The sequence below is a fragment of the Carcharhinus amblyrhynchos genome, chromosome 6, assembly GCF_965287045.1.
Source record: "Carcharhinus amblyrhynchos chromosome 6, sCarAmb.v2.hapA, whole genome shotgun sequence".
Classification (NCBI taxonomy): domain Eukaryota; kingdom Metazoa; phylum Chordata; class Chondrichthyes; order Carcharhiniformes; family Carcharhinidae; genus Carcharhinus; species Carcharhinus amblyrhynchos.
The window spans coordinates 97,340,711-97,358,571 of record NC_137329.1 but is presented as its reverse complement, the minus strand read 5'-3'; the positions used below and the strand labels follow the sequence as shown (position 1 = coordinate 97,358,571).

General features: G+C 40.6%; 1 protein-coding gene across 3 annotated transcripts in view; it reads right to left on the bottom strand.

The window, feature by feature from the left end:
• Positions 1 to 17,861, bottom strand: part of LOC145344149 (coiled-coil domain-containing protein 91-like) — a 140,449-nt gene that overhangs the window by 19,562 nt on the left and 103,026 nt on the right. The window lies entirely within an intron of this gene.

Here is a 17,861-nt window from a genome sequence, read left to right as displayed (position 1 = left end):
TTACTGTGAATTGCTAGCAGTGAACTCTGCATTTTAGGCTCTACATCATGGCAGCAGCAGATAGGTCAGCTAATATCTGGTAATGCCACAAGCAATGACACATTTGCAGGTGGTTTCATGTTTATTCACGTACGGTATTTCATTCCCCTCCAATAAGAAGTTGCTTTCCAACTATTTGGAATGTTAATGATGAAAAAAGACCATTAGCAAATGGAAGCAATCACAATAATGGAATCAAGTAGCAATCTAGCTCCATCCAGTTATATCAAACACATTTTGTTTGAAATATTTAAGTGTTGTTTTTAATAGAACAAGAATGTTCTGCCAAAATAAAACTTTTAATGATGTGACTTTGTACTCACCAAATTACCTTCTCCCTCCCCAATTTTTTGTTCTCAATTTGGCACAGACACCAATAGTCACAGTTCTACATGTGCTGGCAGTACTTTAGCACATCTCCCAAGTGTTGCTTTTCATACGCAAGGTTGGACAGTGAATGTCTGCAAGCAACTCAAGTGCATAGATATCACAATCCTTTCCTCACCACGCATTCACACATTTGCTTTCCAACAGGGATCAGTGGATAGTCATCAGGAGCAAAGACTCAACATGAATTTTCTAGTCAAATGACACAGGGTATGATTTCATTGCCTTCACCATTGTCCCAGCTGATTTTAACTCAACATGAACTAATTACTGAATCAATGGCTTTCTAGACTCTATATCCCACACTGCAAGAAGTACATTTATCCATTGCGGAACTGAAACATCACTATTAGTAAATGCCTATTATGCTCCAACAGCGGGAGATAAAGAATGATCAGATACTCCAGAATAATGACAAAACTGATTCTGGCCATGAAATTACATACTTGCTGCCTGCAATGACCAATGCTTTGCCATTACTGATAAAATAGACATGAAGGAACATTTATTTTTGTAGGAGAGATGGTGACAGGAGGAAGACTACAGACTAGTTTATGTTTCATGGATTTTATTATGAAGGATAAAATCAATATTTGGCATTCCCCGCAACAAGAGGTTAAAAACTATTGTTATTCACAATTACAGAGAAAATAATACATAGCCAAGGGAAATTGTGGCATATTGTTTTATTAGAGGAAGAAGGACGAGTAAATACTGTATGAATAAGAAATCAAAGTGGGTGAAATCTTAGCAATAAATGGCAGTGCTGTTTCTGGCCCTAGAGAGAGTACTTGCTAATGGTATGCCAGTGTATTAAAATGAGCTTTCTGCAGTCTTGCAGTGCGTTTCGCACTACTTCACCGCTGAGGGGCAGATAAATCGGAATTCGGGACCTCACCAGTACAAATCCTGCTCTCCAGATTTTGAGCAGATGCCACTATTCCCTCAGACAAAGAGTGCAAGCTCAAAATCACCTGCAGTATTTTTGCAAACAAAATAAATCTGATTCCATAATTTCTCACATTATTCAATCGTATAAATTTGCAGACTATTAACTATAGAGTGGGTAAAATTTGTTCAGCTGTGTGGGCCATTTGAACTGAACCTACACTCTAAGGTCAAAGATAAATATTTCTATCAAAGTTCTAAACAGAACATAGTTGGATGAATTAATGATAAATTGAAGATAAAAATTAATATACTTTTCAAACTGGAATCCAATAATTTCATTAAATTAAATTAAAATGTGTTACTGCTTTAATTCCATGCACCAGCAAAAATCTAGAGTAAGTTTTCTGTTCCCACCCACTGCAGGAATTGCCTGAAGCTGTGGATTCTTCAAAGGGGTTAAGCAGTTAGACCACTTATTGCCTCTGAGGAAACTACAGCTGTCAATCAGGCTTATAAACATTGTGGTTAGGAACAATGGGGGCGTACTTCAGATGCACTCAAGCATGAAGGGAAAGATAAATAAACACAGTTGAATGCATGCTGAGTAAAAACCATTAAGCTGTCAATCAATGGGCAGATAAAAGAACTGGACTGAGACTGAAGAGAAACAAGGCTTTCAAAGGGTTTGAAGGCATTTCAAAAACTGAGATTTTTATAAAGGTTCAGAGACTTGAAATAAATGCAAGCCTCAGTGAATAGCTGTGGAAATGGGAATATCCCCCCAGTGAAAGTGACTGTGCAGGATTTTCCAATTTTGGACATACGTGGCCAGAAAATCCTGTAAAAAGTCTGACAACACCAGGTTTTAGTCCAACCGATTTATTTGATAGTAAACGCACAAGCTTTCGAGGTTTCCCTCTTCGTCACCTGACTGTGTTTTACTGTGTTTACCCCAGTCCAACGCCGGCACATCCACAACAGAAAATCCTGCCCAAGGTCAAAGAACCTTTGCATGGTTCATCCCCCTGCCTGCTATAATTCCTGTGGCGAGCAGCATAGGAAATATCCCCCACTGTCTTCTGATGGTCAGAGGGGTCTGCTCACATCTGCCGTTCTGGGAGACAGAAATGGAAATCCCTGATGCAGAATGGAGTGCTGCTGTGATTTAGAAGTCCCTCCAAGTGATAAGGGGACATGGAAATTAAAATGACCTGGCCATTTCAGAATTCTCACAGCTGACAAGCAGGAATGCAGATTTTGAACACAGGGCTGCCTAATGGTAACAGATTCAGGATAGGTGTCTAACCCTTACTAAGATATGAGAAAGGACAAATTCAGAAAATTGCTGAGATGTTGCTTTATATCCCTGTATCCAAACCTTGCACCAATTCTATAATTCACAACTTTATAATTAAAGACAGAAGCTCCACATTACATTCTTTGCCAAAGCGGTTTCCTAGAAAGCCTGGTGTAACCCATGTAAACAAACATTTACATAAATAGTTTTAATTCTGAAGTTCTTTCACATCTGTGAAACAAATTCCACACAGTAAGAACATAAGAACATTAAGATATAATAGCAGGAGTAGGCCTATGGCCTTATGAGTCCACTGCAGCATTCAATTAGAGCTTGGCTGATCTAACATCATTTTCCTGCATTATCCACATATCTACTGATGCTTTTAATATATAAAATTCTATCAATCAATCTCAGTCTTACACATACAAAACGACGGAGCCTCCCCATGGTGGCACAGTGGTTAGCACTGCTGTCTCTCAGCGTCAGGGACCCAGGTTCGATTCCCGGCTTGGGTCACTCTCTGTATGGAGTCTGCACATTGTCCCTGTGGGTTTCCTCTGGGTGCTCTGGTTTCCAAAAGATGTGCTGATTAGGTGCATTGGCCATACTAAATTCTCCCTCAGTGTACACAAACAGGCACTGGAGCATGGCGACTAGGGAATTTTCACTGTAACTACATTGCAGTGTTAATGTAAGCCTACTTGTGACACTGATAAAATAAACTAAAACCCAGCCCTCTGGGACACAGAATTCCAAAGATCCACCACGCTCTGAGTGAAGTAATTCCTTCTCATCTCAGTCCTAAATTACCTTATCTGAAACTGTGTCCCTTGGTTCTAAACACCCTATTCAGGGGAATCATCCTTCTTGCATTGAATGATGGCTCTGCAAGAATTCTGTATATTTGAATGAGATCATCTCTCATTCTTCTAAACTCCAGAGAATAAAGAGCCAATCTATTTAACCATTCTTCACAGGACAATCCCTCCATGCCAGGAATTAATTTCTGAACCTTTGTTGCACTGTCTCTATGGCAAGTGTATCTATCCTTAGCTAATGAGACCAAGACTGCACTCAATTCCCAAGTCTCACAAGGCTCTCTATAACTGCATTAAGATATCTTTACTTCTACATTCCTCTTGCAATGCAGGCCACATTCTATTTGCCTTCTTAATTACTTACTGTACCTGCATGTTAGCTTTCAATATTCTATACTGTATATAAGTGACACCAACTTATTCCACGTTTCATCGCTCTCAGTAAGGTGTATGCTGGGGTGCACTTCCACCATCGTTTGAGAGATCAGATGAAGAATTGTTACTCGGTACACTTAATTCCATGCAAGAACTTTCAAGTATGTCTGTTAAAAAGGAAACATCAGTAGGCGAGATATGTAGCGTAGGGTATTGTGGCAGTACATAGCTGATCAATGTGAAAAATCTATATTTAGGAGCTCATACGTATGAGGACCTCTGGCAAGAATTTCAAATTAATTAATTTCTGTTACAAAGCAAGTACTTTTGCCACAGTACCTATCCTAGTAGCTGCTACAACCTATCCCACAGATCATTAATAAGAGCACATCAGACAGCCACCCACAGTGAAATATTTGTTAGTTTTTCCAGCGCGCAATCACACAGCTGATTCCCAATATCCTCTGTCACATCACTTACTTGAAAAGCCCTACAAGCCATCAAAAGCTACATCACAACATTAGATTAAATAGTGGCTTCTCATTTTTAAAAAATCCTCTAAACACATGAACCTACTAGCCATTTCATGGCAGCAGCCTCTCTGGAAATAGCAATACATTTATACATTTAAGAACTTCAATTATTTCTAACCTGTCCTATTATTGCCCAGGAAATAGCATTTTCACTTGGGCACTAGTATCGTGAGGACTAAACTGAGTGGAACCTGTTGGAGCAGTTATTATAGGTGTGGAGGAAGTGAATAATTTACTCAAAGGATATAAAGAATCAAATTAGATCAAGATAGAGACTGTAAACTATTCTTCAGTCATCACAGCTCCCTGGGAGAGCACAGTGAAGAACCTTTCTGGATATATTAGGGGAACCTGTACAAACATGGTTGAGTAATATTTAAGAGAACTTGGAAAGGAATAAAGCAGATATTGCGTTATATAAGAAAACAGATTACTGAAGGCACCGGTGGTCAGAATATTTCTCCCTTGTCAATGATTCAAAACAAAAGTAAATCTATGGATTTATTTTTCAGGGTCGTGTACTTCATGTTCAGATTTTTGGTTTTGTTTTGGAAGACAGAGTAAATATCATAAATGCTCCAGTCTTAGTGCAATGCTAAATGATGTTCACAGAAACACACTCAACTTCTCTTTGAAAACTCTAAGTTGCTTGCTGTTATCCAGCACTTTCTGCTTTCACCGCAGAATAGATCAAATCAAGTTAAAATGTCCACTTAGTCCTGACCAGAGTATCCCACTTCCCCACAACCTTGCAAAAAAAGTCAAGTTAACAAGTTAATTTCAAACAGAGCCTATCATCCTCAACAGTCCATGCTTCTAACTTTAACTGACCTAAAAAAAGGATAGAGGAGCTCTGTTACAATGTCCCACATGAACAGGTGAGGCCTTATGGGGGTAGGACCTGAAGGGGGTGGAAAGAAGTGGTGAGCGAAGGGGGCATACTGCATTGGGGGAAGGGGTTGGGGTTCGGTTGGGACAGCGATTGGGGAGATGGGGATCAGCATCAACAGCAATCGCGGGGTGGGGGGGGTATTTGGCATCAGCCAGGACAGTGACTGGGGAGGGGTGGGGGAGGGGCGATTTTCCATGTACACTTGTACACAGGGAGATCGGGAAGCCTGCGCAATGGCACCCCTAGAGCTCAGTAGCCAGCTTCCCTGTGAGAATAGGTTCCCCCCATTCCCCTTACTGGCGAGAATCACATCTGGGCTCTTTTCTTTTAAGACTGCAGCTGGGTGCTTGCCCAAAAAACTGGCGTGATTCTCTCCCATTTTCACAGTTGCTACGAAGCAACTGTAGAGTCTTCAAAGAGAAGTTGAGTGTGTTTCTGTGAACATCATTTGGCATTGCACTAAGACTGGACTATTTATGATATTTGCTCTCTCTTCCGAAACAAAACCAAAAAAATCTGATCATGAAGTACACGACCCTGAAAAAAAACCCATAGATTTACTTTTGTTCTGAATCATTGATAAGTCATTCTGCACTTGGAATTTGTTTGGTAAGATCACCCCCACTGTCTTTCATCATCCGTGGCTAACTAAGGAAGTTAATAATGGTATCAAATTGAAAGAAAAAGTGTACGACAATGCAAAGATTGGACACATTTTAGAGATCATCAAATAAGGACTTTAAAAAACAAACAGGGAAAACCTAAGGAGTATGAGAGTGAGCAGACTAGAAGTATTAAAAAACTGATGGCAAGAGTGCCTATAACCACTTAAAAAGAAGAGTAACTAAGTGAGAGCCGGTTCCTTAGAGGGCAAGACTGCAGGAGTAATAATGGGAGGCAAGAAAATGGCAGAAGCACTGAACAGGTAATTTGAGTCTGTCTTCCCACTATGCCATCATCTCACGTGAGAACACCAGGTCCACAGTACATACTCCTGCAACTCGGCCAACATTGTCTACCTGATACGCTGCAGGAAAGGGTGTCCCGAGGCACGGTACACTGGTGAACAACGGATGAATGAACACCACTCGACAATCACCAGGCAAGACTGTTCTCTTCCCTGTTGGCGAATACTTCTGCGGTCACTTCTGGCATTCGGCCTCTGATATTTGGATAAGCATTCTCCAAGGCGGCCTTCACGACACACGACAGTACAGAGTCGCTAAGCAGAGACTGATAGCCAAGTACTGCATACATGAGGATGGCCTCAACCGGGATCTCGGGTTCATGTCACACTATTTATAATCCCCATGACTTGCTTGGGCTTGCAACATTTCACTTACTGTCCTATCTGGAGACAATACACATCTCTTTAACCTATGCTTAATGCTATCACCACTCACATTGTCTGCATGTTTAAGACTTGATCAGCTCTAAAAACTCACATTCTAATCAGTATTCAGTAAACTGAGTATGTGCCTTTATATGCCCTGTTTGTGATCAGAACTCCCCACTCACCTGATGAAGGGGCTGAGCCCCGAAAGCTAGTGGCATTTGCTGCCAAATAAACCTGTTGGACTTTAACCTGGTGTTGTGAGACTTCTTACTGTGTTCACAGTAGAATACAGCAAAAAGTATCCCAAGAATACTTGAAAATTAAAACGTAAAAGACAGAGAAGAACCTGAAACAATCATAATCACTTAGGAAAACTAGTAGAATTAAACCTTGACAAGTCCCTTGGACTTGATGATTTTTATCCTAAGGTCTTGAAGGAAGTTGTGCAGAGATGGTCAATGTATTAGTGATGATATTTCAAAATGCTGTAGGTTCTAGAGAAGTCTCAGTGGACTGGAAAGTGTGACACATATATTCCAGAAAGAAGGGAGACAGAAAGCAGGAAACTAAAGCTAACTAAACATCTAGCATCAGGAAAATATTAGAATCCATTATTAAGAAGGTAATAGCTGGACATATAGAAAATCATTAAAAAATTAGCCAGAGTCAAATTGGTTTGTGAAAGGAAAATTGTGCCGAACTAAGAATTATTTGAGGAAATAACAAGCAACATGGATAACGGGGATGTTGTGTACCTGGATTTCCAAAAGGCATTCAACAAAGTGCCACAGCAAAATAACTTGACAAAACCAGGTAATAGACTTCCTGATAGCAAACTGAAAATCAAACCAACTTGCAAATGACTTCAGGCTCTAATGGGCATGATTTCACTGGCTCACTGTGCCAATCGATCGGCATAGGAAGCTGGTAAGATGACATGCAAGGCCAGAAAAAGGGAGCATGCCCGGTTTGTACCATGCACAGAGTTACCAGCACTATTTTGCCAACAGGATCAGCTTCATGCCAAGAAAGGGTGCAGAACCAATATGAATGTTAATGTCATCATCAACATGACATTAGCACCTTCCGCACAGCCGTTTACAGTCTCACGAATGCTTACCACCTTGCCGGTGGGACCCCATAGCAGCATGAATTACTGCTGGTCTTGACCACCAAAGACCAGATGTGATAGCCTTGCCGGGTATGGAGACCAGAGACCATTGAAGCCCTGGGTCATCAGCCCCATGGCCGGGCAGTGCCCACCTTATACTGGCACTGCCCACCTGGCAAGTTGACGCTGCCCAGTTGGTCATCACAAGTGTGCCAGGGTAGTGCCACAGGGCATGGCCTAAGTGGGCGTGGGGCTGGAGTTGGGGGGATGCCATGACGGGGGGTGGGTGGTATGCACAATGTTGGGGGGCTTATGCAGGGGAAGCTCATGGGGGCAGGGGGAGCATGGAGGTCTCTACATGGGGAGGGGCTCTACCGGGGGAGGATTTGTGGGGGACTATGTGGGAGGGGCAATGCAAGGAGGGGGTGTATTGGACACTTTGCAAGGGAGGGGTGTGCAGAGGGGAGTGTAGAGGGGTTGCCAAGGGACTCATCGGGATGGTCCTGATGCACCAATGCTGGTAATCCACATTGGTGTGGGGGAGAACATGCTGATGATGATAGGGAGGGTGGAATGGGAGGTGCAGGGGAGGAGCTGTCCTAGTTCACTGAGAAATAAGGATGCCCTGAGCAATGGCACCTGAGCTCTGAAGCCGGATTCACTAATGAACATAAGCTCATCTCCCCAGTGTGAATCGCTCTGCTGTCAAAAAAATTGCCAGTGTGGTAAGATTGCATTGCCAAACTCGCCCAAAAATATAAGTGTGAAACACTCATTTTCATACCTTTAATGACACTTTGAATTTTTTTGGTAAGACTGTGTCCCAATGTGTTACAAAATATTTATAGCAAAGAGTTATTCATACCAACAGGAGAATGCCAGTGCTTATACTTCACACAAGGCTCCTTCAATCCTTGTTCATCCAATCTTATTAATAAATCCTTCCATTACTTTCTCCCTCATGCTATGCATCTCAATTACTCCTGTTGGTAGCAAGTTCCCATCCTAATCACTCTCGCACAGTGGGTAGAACCCCTGATTCTGAGCCCAAGGTTCCAGGTTTAATGATCTGATGGCCAAGGAAGGTGCATTCATAACTCAGCTAAACATGTTGAGGAGTGTCAACCTGCAAATCCTTCCAATCTGAGACAGATTGGTCAGATACACTTGATGAGGAGTGGCATCCCCTCAAGCAATAAGCCTCTAGTGACAGACTAGTGGCCTGTTCTAGGGATTATAAGCTATGAAAACAGACAAAAGTTCATATACATCAAAGATATAGTTTAGTCAATTTTTTAAGAATTCATTTACTTAGTTATAGCTTAAGTACCTGGCATTGACAAGCAAAAGGCTCGTTTAGTTATGTGCAGCAATAAAGTAAAAAGTGGAAATAAGATACTCCTACTCTCCAAACCAAATAACTACATGTTTCCCAGCTCCAGACATTTGTCTGGCATTTAGATAAATGGCCACATCTGAGCGATTTGAAAATTCTCCACATTTAAAAGGGCACCAGCTGTGGTTTTCAATGCAGAAATCACTGAGATGTAACAAGATTATTTATGTGATATATTCATAAACATGCCATTTTATTGCATTATCCCTTTTCCTATTCTCTTCACAACATAACTAAAGCGAAGGCACCAAAACTAATACACATACATTAGGCTGAGTTTTACATAGCCTTTAAGAATCGGCTTGGTGGCAGGAAAGCTTGCAAAATGGCGTTGTAAGGCTTTGGGCAAGGTATCCAACACCTTCCTGCCGCCATGCCATTTTGCCAGGAGCAGGAAAGGAATCGGATGGCCAGCTCACCTGGAGCCCAAGAGAGTCACGCTAGTGGTCAATTAAGGGCTCTTTCCAACTTCCACTAAATGGGGAGGCTGCCAATTAAACCCTGGTAACTTTCCAGTGGGCTCCAGCAGGAGGCCCCTCTTAGGGCACTCTTTAGCTCTCGAAGGGACCCCAGCAGCATCAGTGGCCCTTCACTGACATGAAGCAAATAAGTAAACAAGCTACAAGTTATAAAGTCATTAATTCACTTCTCTGGTCTGTGTTCTTTCGTTACACTTCGAACTGATCACAGGTCATTCGTTTTGATCCTTAGACTCTCTTTAAATAATAATTGGCATTTTCTCTTTGGCGATGCCACATTTAATTTAGTTAATATCACATGTTTTATTACATTATTGCACATGAATTATTTCAACTAATTAAATGAATTATTTCAACTAATTAAACCAATTTCCTTTCATTCTCTATAACTTTCCAACATCCTTGTATGCTCATTTAGTTTTATTATCTTCTGCATTTCAGGCTTCAGTGAATCAGCTGAAGTTCAGCACAGGTTTGGACTAATAGGGTTGATTTTGGGTTCAGTGCAGAACACTCAGGAGATATGTGCAAATAGATTGGCATCCGGCTGAGATTACAAGCCCCAAGTTTGGCATAAAAAAATGGGCAAATTCTACGTATAAATATCTGCATTTCACTGCTCACAAAAATGCCAGCAACATTTTAAAGACATATTTTACAACTAAAATGTTTTATGGACATGTCTTGCGTCTTGAAGAAATGGCAAGGTATCTTTCTTTCCTGATGGAGCTGTGAAAATATTACATCCGCGGAGCAATTCAGTAAAAAAAGATGCTCACCAGGAAGTAGTTACTAATGATTATGTTTTTTGTCCATCATTGTCAATTATGGCAACGTACAAATCATTTCAATTTAATATAAGCTGTGGATTCGAACATGATTTTGGTCAGGAATATTTTCCCCACAGTTGGCATCATTTGCCTTGAGGTGTGCAATCAAAATGACTCAACTTTCAATCTTGCAGCATTACCTTAGGCACAGAAATGAAGATGATAAAAAGCAATTGGATGAGGTTGGTTTTTGCCATGAGGAGCCATGAGATACAGTGACGAAGATTTTGCATTGAAAATAACAATGAAGCTAAATGCTATTATGCAGTAGCACAAGCAGCAACTTTCAGAATATGCACATGAACAGATAACATGAAAATCCAGAAGTCTGAAATACCCTGATCCCCTACAATCTGTGCTGTAAATTGGTGCAATGTTATGAAGATGTAGTAATTACCTAACAGTAACTCATTAAACATGGCAGAAAATGTTAGGGCTGGTGCATTCAGGTATACGTAATTTTTTAATGATGGGATCGGCCATTATTACATCTCCAGCACAGAAAATATAACTTTGCAAATGTGGTGTCGCATTCCTTCAGAAATTAATTAGTGTTAGAGATTTTAAAAGATAGTGGCCACGATTCACGCAAATTAATTCTACATGCTCACAGCAGCAAGAAAACCAGAATGCCCCCAATGACTATGTTTTTTGCCCATCATTGTCAATAATGACAATGTACAAATCATTCCAATTTAACATAGACTGTGGATTCTAACATGATTTTAGTCATGCCCCCCACACGACTCTTGGTAAGTGCAATGTCTATGTGCCCCTCTACCATTGCCAGGCTGCAGGGGGTTTCCCCAGGTTCCTGGGGATGGTGAGAACTCAGGTTGGACAGGAGGTTGACCTCGGCACTTTCCGCTGGAATGGGGGTCTAATGGCTAGACTGCTCCTCCTAGCCCTGAGAAACCTGAAATTACTCTTGGCATTATAATTTCAGGCATCTCTTGAGCAAAGTCTTCATTTCTGTCTGTCAATTATGAAAACTTTGAAGTGTCCTGGTCACTTTAATCTCCATGCCTCGTGGACACCTAGCAGGCTGCCACATCCCAGCGGCACTCCATTCTTCATCAGGGATTCCCCTTTCTCTTTCTAAGAGGCTGCAGGTGTGAGGGGACTTCCTTTAAGTCACTGACTGACAGGAGAATTCACTTACACTGGAGGAGGGTAGGTGACAGTTCCCTCTTCATAGCTGCTTATTCAACCACATTTATTTCAATTCTCTGAGCCTGCAGAGAAAGGCTCTTTGATATCCCTTTAAACCCTTTGAAAAGCCTTGTTTCCATTCAATTTCAGTCCAATCCTTATAGCTCTCTCTTGGATGGACAATTTAATGGACAGCATGCTGTCAGTTTTGTTCACTGATGTTTCCTTTAATGGTCGACTGAGTTTCAAGAACCCCCTTCCATTGTTCTTAACTGCAATGTTCATACATAAAAGGACCCAAGAGCACTTAGCTGCATTGAAGTTTCTGCAGTTGCTTGTGGTTACAGTTACAGGCAATCTCAAAACCAGCTAAGTACTTTTAGTTCTTCAGGTCTACAATGTTCATAAGTCACAACAAAGCCCAAGTGCAGATTCTGCTGGAAAGACTGGTGAATGGCAGGAGGGCTTAGAGTCAGGCTTTAAGCCCACTAATTACATTAAAATGAGCTGTTTGGAATAATCAATGGATAAGAAACTGATCGGGGTCGGCCAGTGAATGATGACATGAGTGACTCACGTCGGGAATCCTATTGTTGCTCTGATGCTCCATTCAGCGGGTGGTCAGGATTCCTGCCAGTGAATAACAGGACCAGTGAATTGCCCCCCTAATATTTTAAATGATTTTCTGTCTCTTTTATTCCTCTCTTAATCTCATTTTTCATCTCTGCTCTTTACTGCCTTCGTTGTTCAGAATTTAAATATAGTTCATATCGCGTGCTTTATACGCTGCAGTTCTTAGTGAGAACTCCTCAGCCTGGTTGGTTGAAAAGTCTTGCTATATTGCTGTCCTATTCTGCTCACACAAGTCACAGATCCCCTGTAGATGGCACTAATCTAGATCAGAGCAGAGGCCTGATAACTCCAAGGATGGAATTTTACAGCCCAACCCACCAGCTGGATTTTCCAGGCTCACCAAAGTCAATGAACCTTTGAACGATCACTGAATTTTCCAGTCCTGCCCATGTCATGATGAGGCCAGAAAGTTGTGCCCCAAGTCTTTGTTCAGCAACCAGTTGGGCTGAACAACTATGAGTAGTTGTCGACATATTGAACAGCAAGTGCCCTTCCTTCACCTTTGTCCACAAAGTCCAGCACAATGTCTTATTCGGAGTTTTCTGGGCATGTGACAACTGACTTTGAATTACAGCAACATTTATCAGACTGCTACAAAAAGTGAATCAAATGAAATTCAAACAAACTGAAGTACGCTATAGGTCAATGATGATCCTTGAGGGTCATCTGAATTTTTAGATATACTTTGAAGTAATGAGATAAAATCACTTTTAAAATACGGGCAAGGTTGGTTGACCACAGGAAATGCAGAACAATTTGAAATCTGCAGTATGAATCCATTTGCATTTTGGCTTTACTAATCTACAATGATAAGCTAATGTTGGGGATGGCTGACCCTTTGGGCAGATCATCATGAATACTAAAAGGTTAGTGCCTTTTGAGTCAGAAGTAGATTTCAAATTAGATCAACCCACTTTATTCTATTTATAAAGTCTACAAAATCGTTTAAAGATTTGAAACCAAGTTAGGTTATATCAGACATGTCGTTTAAAACTCTAAAGCTTCTTCCTTTAGGATTCACAATATACTTATTAACCAATCTGAATTTGTTCACTTCACAACTTTAATGACATTACAGCCCATGTCTCAGAAACTTAATGAATGACTCCTGAACAATTCTGAACCTCTTTTTGGTTTCTATTGATATTTAAACATTTCAGATTTTTGTTATGAATTAACCCTGGAATTATGAATTCCACAATAATACCAACAGTCATTGTACTTTCTGATTATTTTTCTCGAATGTGGCAGGTTTAGCAAGGCCTGCATTGGAACTCACAGATTGTAGGAACTGTCCAAATGATGCAGCTCCCTCTTTCCCCAGTACTAGTGCCAATGACACATGAATCAAAATCCCCCATTTCTCCTACACCAATCCTTGAGCTATGCAATCAACTCCCTGATCATATTTACCCCATGCTAATTCATAGGTGGCGCTGGTAGTGATCCAGAGATTAATGCCTTTGTGATTCTGCTTTTTAAATTAATCTGGACTGCTCAATCCCTGAGCGCAGCTCTTTCCTAGTCCTATTTATGTCATTAGACCACGTGGATCATGACAACTGGATCCTTGCTCGCCCACTGCAAATTCCTCTCCAACCTGAACCAATGTCCTGAACCTTAACACCAGACAAACAACACAGGGGGAAGACAGTAAAACGATAATGTCAGAGGCCCACGCTAATGCCCAGGACATTTTTCAAATCCCACAATGACAGCTGGTAGAATTTAAATTCAATTAATAAAACGTAATTAAAATGAAATATAAAGTTAATGTTAGCGATGGTAACCATGCAACTAGCATTGATCATCATAATAGGGATGAGCAACAAATGCTGGCCTTGTCAGTGATGCGCACATCCGATGAAGAATTAAAATAAACAACCTTAAGGACTGCAGAGAATGGTGATTTTCCCTGAATACGCGGTTTCCTACTACAATTACATTCCTTTTGACTCACTCCTCCAAATGAATGGCACTCTCTACCACAATTCCTTGATTAGTTCACTCATTAACCCTGTAGCCCCAGCTCTTGTCCACACAATTTACAAGGATCTCAAACCTGTTGGACAATTGCAGGGATTGAGGCTCCTCCACTTCTACCTTTTCAATCCACATACCAACCTCATTTGCAGACATGCTGACCTGTCTTGACCATTTAATGATCCAAGCCTGAGGGGTAATGACTGCCTCCAGGAATAAAGTGACCAGGTAACTTTCCCTCACCCTGATGCACTGCAGCATCATAAACTCAGACTCCAGCTCAACAATGCAGAGTCAAAGTTCTTTGAGCTGCAGAAGTTTACTGCAGAATCAAGGATCACACTGGTGTCCACCAACTCCCGCATGTTACAGTTGTGCAACTCATCAACCGCCACACCACATCCTTTATTATATAGTTTTCTTTAACTACTTAGCTTTCAAATGTTTTCAATTTCCCAGTTCCAAATTTGAATTAATATCATAATTTAGAGAAAAAGAGAAAAGCTACTCATCAACTAATCATTTACCTTCTTTTGGAAGCTCCGTACCACTTAATCTAGCTCTGGAGCTGACGCAAGATTTAACAAACACCACCATAGAACTACATTTTTTTCAGTGTGTTGAGATTCACTATTTCCACAAATTCAGTCCTAATAATGGTTTATGTATCGCATTGGAGTCAACATAGTGTTGGTGTGAAAATTGCTTTGTGGAGTTCTTGACCACTACAAATGAAGACAATTCACATGTGCAAATCAAATTTAGCTTGCTACACTGTAACAACAGAAGTTTAAGTATATTGCATCATTAGAGTTGTAACATGCAAAAATACAAGATTAATAACAATGTTTTATAGGATGGTTCACTTTGTTGGAAGGACCAGTTGGGTCCTGTACAGATTGTTGTTTCCATTTCTAGGAAAAGGAAGAAAGAATGTGACTGAGAGTTCTAAAGATGGGAGGCACACCCACCCATACCTTGGCCATTGGGTGTGATGTGAAACTATGATGTGAATCTTATCACCGCTCACATCAGCGGGGTTTTCCCATCCTACTGCAGTGAATGGAGATTTGACTGGCCACAAAATTCTCTGACCTTGCTGCAGCAGGAGTGTGGTGTGAGCGGCAAGCAAGATGCACCCTATGATTTATTTGTACCCATATGTCTGAGGAGGCTGAAGTTCATTGGAATGGCTCTGGACGAGTCCGACTGACATAGCTAACAGTCCATGGGATTGAAAATGATCTTGACTATAAATTTCCACGTAACAGATCTGTAAAGTTATCCAAAACACACTTGTATGAGATAAATCAGTTTGCCAAGCACCACTGCATCAAAGTGATAATGGATGCCCTTTTTTGGACAGAGAAATAGCAAAAATTTTCTTCTGGAAAACAGAAGGAAAAACAGATGCAATACTACATGCAGTCTGATTTCTCTGGGGTAAAGAAAATCAGAGTGCACAGATGTAGCCTTTTGAGCACCTGCACACAATACCTCACCTATATGAACAGGAAGGGCTACGGTTCACTAAAGATGCAAATGACCTACGACTGCCACATGTGAACTGCACACATGGAGGATACATTACCTACTGTTATAAGATCTTTCATTCTTCAATTGATATATATTACAGGAGTAAAGTGCGATTTGACTTGTTCTGGACAGAACCATGTGTTTGGGCATAAAGATGTCACAACTTTGTAGCTAGGTGTACATTTGCTCTCCTACACCTTGTGCTGCAAAGTGCCAGGACTCACACCAAAATGCCATTTACATCTTGGCACAAAGCTTTTTTTTTAGATTTTAATGATATCAAGAGTTATGAAAGTAGGAATATAACATTGAGATTGAGGATCAGCCACAATCATATTGAATGGCATAGTAGGCTCAAGGGACTAAATGGCCTACTCCTGTTCCTTGCATCCATGTTTAAACTAAAACTTTTCGAATTCCAATACTGCAACCTCAAAAATGTACTTGGGTGAGTTTGTGATGTGTTTAGGATGCATATCAACAGAAAAGATGAACAGAATTCTACAACAGAAGCTACTTTCTGTTGACTGGAAATAACTGACTTTCTTCCGTCAAATTGTTGTTTTTCAGTCCAAGTATTCCCTCTGTTGTATTATGATTTTCCATATATGGTCTCTCAATTACGTGTTAATTTACATTACTCACTGGGGGCAGCAGGTGTTCTTTTACGGTTAGATAATAATCTCAACTGGTTTACTTTTGAACCATCAGAGATCTCATGATACAAATGCTGCATCTTCTACAGTGACTTGGCTGATACCTTGAATCAAAAATAGTCCCTGTGGAAAAATAAAAATTACCTTGCAACTGGGTTAGGATATGCCCAGATCATACTATTATAATCATTGGGAAAGCAGTCACAAATCCTTTATAAGGGTTTGCATTCCACAATCTTAATTTGAATCTTTAAATGCAGTAGCAAATATCAGCAAAATTTTATACAAACTCCATACATATTTTCAAATGTAAAAAGAAACAAGAATATTTAAAACAGCTTTTCTTTCATCTTTCTCAGCAAAAAGTCAGTAATCATCATTTTATGTAACAGGAAAGAAAACCTGTTAAAACTTTCATTTTGTTTAGCACTATACCATTTACTATGAGAAAATTATTTTCTTCTACGGACATTGTAAATGACGTGACACATTGTCAAAGATCAGATCGAAGGCTGAATGAGCCGTATAGAGGCAACTATTAGTTTCTCTTTTTACAGTACTGAGTAAACCTAAGGCAAGGTCCGTGTTTAACGACAGCTCACAACACAAGAAGAATCTGAATGAATTTACCATACAACCTCTAAAAATGAGCAAATTATGATGATTTAATGATAATATTACTTATTGCATGATTCTAGCCTGTGGTACAAACATCACACAAAAGAAGAGCCTTTTGATGCATGCTGAAGGTTATTGGGGAGGGGTTGTTGAAATACCTACAATGAACCAAAACATAAACAACGTGCAACTGTCGCTTGTGCTACTTAATACTGTATCCCCCATAAATCTGAGTCGTGCCACAGTTATAATGGGTCTTACTGCACAGCGTAGAATTCAGTATCCTTCACTTATGAGACTTGGAGAAGGAGGAATTTAATTAAAACTGACAACACAATTAACGTTATCATTCTGTGTTCAAATATCTCAATTGATATGAGTTAAATCATTCATCAGCTAAATTTACTTATTCATATGGTCCTCAAATGTACAAATCAGAAAGGTCCTGGTTTTGTGCTGAGTCAGCTGATCGCGGCAAGTGTTCAATGAAGGTGAACATAAGAACATAAGAAATAGGAGCAGGAGTAGGCCATCTAGCCCTTCGAGCCTGCCCCGCCGTTCAATAAGATTATGGCTGATCTGTCATGTCTCAGTTCCACATTTCTGCCCTCTCCCCATAACCCTTAATCCCCTTGCTTATCAAAAACCTATCAACCCACGTCTTAAATATATTTAGCGAGGCAGCCTCCACCACTTCAACGGGCAGAGAATTCCAGAGATTCACCACCCTTTGAGTGAAGAAGTTTCGCCTCAACTCCGTTCTAAACCGCCCCCCCTTTATCTTGAGGCTGTGCCCTCTAGTCCTACTGTCCTTTCTGAGCGGGAAGAGCCTCTCCACCTCTATCCTATCCATCCCATTCATCATCTTATATGTCTCAATGAGATCTCCCCTCATT